The sequence below is a fragment of the Octodon degus genome, unplaced genomic scaffold (assembly GCF_000260255.1).
Source record: "Octodon degus isolate 3935 unplaced genomic scaffold, OctDeg1.0 scaffold00033, whole genome shotgun sequence".
NCBI lineage: Eukaryota > Metazoa > Chordata > Mammalia > Rodentia > Octodontidae > Octodon > Octodon degus.
In genome coordinates, this window is record NW_004524609.1 from 16,456,307 (window position 1) to 16,459,239 (window position 2,933).

Sequence of the window (2,933 nt, forward strand, 5' to 3'; positions counted from 1 at the left end):
GTGAGGTAAGATTATCTTCATTTTACATGTCAGGGCAAAGAGAATCCCTCAGTAATTAAATACTAATTAGACAATATGAAAAAGTCTTTCTAAAATTGTATTACTGTTCGACAGGGAAATAGGATGTAATTTAGATTTTTTAGATTCTTTTTTGTACCGGGAATTGAACCCAGGGCCTCACGCTTGTCCCTAATTTAGTATTTTTTAATTCACAAGAGCACCTGGGATTGACACTGTCTGATGGGAGTTGCCTGGTAGAACTGCCCAGCCAAGACTGGCTCCCCTTTTCTCAGAGCCTGGGTGACAGCCAGCTTTGTTCCCGTCCCCACATTCCCACTCCAATGCCTGGAAGGAAGTGTGGACTGTCCAGGGAGGTATCATGTCTGCACGATGCCTGATTCATTTCTTTACTTCCAAACAAGGTGCCATCCCATGGACTACTGCACCGAATGATGCCTTCAAGATGGGAGCTATACGGGTCTTCACGAGTTCTTTTGCCCACTTACCTGGGGGACGGTGTCAGGTCTTCCTGACACAGTATCGGTGACTCTGTCTACACATTAGGGTCACTGATGTTAACTCCAAACTCCTAAGACTGAAGGAGTCTTATTGTGGTCTTACAGAAATAGAAGGGCTCACTGAATCATCACAGATGCTAGCCAGCAAAGAACCAGGCCACAGGGCCAGGGAGATAGCTCAGTGGCACAAGTGCCTGCCTGGCAAACACAGGGCCCTGAGTTCGATTCCCAGTACAAAAAAAAAAAGAACAAGGTCCAAGGACAAATTCTTGCAATCTCCAGCAGCAGGGTTAGATAGCAATTGGGCAAATATCTGCTAGAGCTAGAGCTAAGAAGATTTTCATAACAAAAATTATGGGCAGGAAAGCATAAGGTATCCCACGCAGATTCTAGGTGAGAGAACAGGATCACATGAAGGAGGAAAGGAGCAGCCCATCAGGAGAGGTCACTGAATGAGACTTGAAGTGACCTAGGTGGTGGTGACAGGCTTAAGAATTGAACATACATTGAGGGGCGTGACACGTTCCTTTGTCATTTGCTACCTGTCTGTAGTGATTAACTGATGACCCCCCACATAGCTTCTTTCTTCTGTCCTCCAGAATTAAATTTAGGACACCTCAGGATTTTTCTCTCATCACTGGGGGGTCTGTGAAGATTTTCAGTCCCTGATGATGGAACCCAGCACAGGTGATTCTCGTGTCCTGCCTAACTTGGGAGTCACAACACCAAGTGACACAGAAGCAAGACAGGCTGCTAGCAACTCCCTAGATGGGCCCTCCATGAGGACATTCGCCTACCACCTCCTCTACAGCGACCTAATGTCCCACCCCAAATACACCTAGGGTCCTCTTAGTGCCACTTGGCAAAAACCTTCATAACCAGAGGGTTTGTTTGTTTTGGCAGCTCTGGGGATTGAATCTAGGCAGGGCGCAGGTTAGGTAAGCTCTGTACTTCTGAGACATGATCCCAGCGTAAGGCTGGTACTTAACAGTTTTCATGTATAACAGATTTTTACTGTGATTCATTTTAAATCTCCCCCCACAAATATATCCTGTGAGTGGTTGCCCTTGGAGAACTGGGGTGGGATAGAAGGGGGGCAATGAGAGGTTTCTAGGCTAATAATATAGATGTATTAGTTAATACATTCACGAAGTTTATGATCTCTACTTGTAGGTACAGAGTTGAACTTCAATAAACACTTCACATGTATTACATGCCTATGGAGGAAGGCATAGACAGGGAAAAGGAAGAAAGTAACAGTGACAACCAAGGATTAGTGCTTAGGGCCTCCCACATGTGATACTGCTTTTCAGACAAGATAAAGTCCCTCCAAATAAGGCCACCAAAGTTCTGATTGCGACCTGTCACACTTGAAAGGATAGAGGAAGTAGCTTTAAGCAGTTGCAGAAGGCAGAAATACTGATCTCTGAGTGACACAATGCCAAGGAGAAAATGGTTGGAACTGGAGATAAGCTCGCTGCACTGACCTGCTCCCATCAGAACTTCAGCTGCAGCCTCAAAAATGGACATTGCAAGGGCTGCGGAAATGACTCAGTGGTATAAGCATCTGCCTGGCAAGCACAAGGTCCTGAGTTCAATCCCTAATACCAGGGGGGGAAAAAAAAAAAAAAAAGGACACTGTATTTCACAAAAGCATGACCCTGAAAGGGACATTTCCTGTTCCTTCAAGCCCCACACTACCAATCAAAACAAAGCCACATGTGTTGTCCTGTGGCTGGAATTCCAACTCTCTTGGATGCTGAGGCAGGAGGATCTCAAGTTTGAGCTCACTGGAACTTAGCAAGATCATGGCTCCAAAGTGAAGAAGAAGAAGAAAAAAAAGGCATTAGGGATATAGTTTAGCGCAAGATCCTGGGTTCAATCTCTAGTCCCCAGTACTGAAATTCACATAATATAAAATTAGCCGTCATAATATGACAGTTTAGTGGTATTAGGCACATACATGAAGTTGTGAAACCACCACGGCCGTCCAGCTCCAAGGCATTTTTATGGTCCCCAAATAAAACCCCGCAACCATTAAGCCCTATTCCCCCCGCCCTTCCCCCAGGGCCTGGCAAGCACTGGTCTGCTTTCTGTCTCATTAGATGTGCCTATTCTGGATGTGATATTTTGTACAAATGGACTCCTACAGTAGGTGACCTTTGGTGTGTGCATTCCTCCCCTCGGGATGATCTTTCTTTCTTTCTTTCTTTCTTTCTTTCTTTCTTTCTTTCTTTCTTTCTTTCTTCTTTCGTCTATGGAGAAAGGGTTTTGCTATGCAATTCAGGCTGTCCTTGAACTCACCTTGTAGCCCAGAATGGCCTCGTCCTTGAAACTCATTTTGTAGCTCAGACTGGCTTCAAACTCACAGCGCTCCTCCTACCTTAGGCTCTGAAGTGCTAAAATTATAGGAGT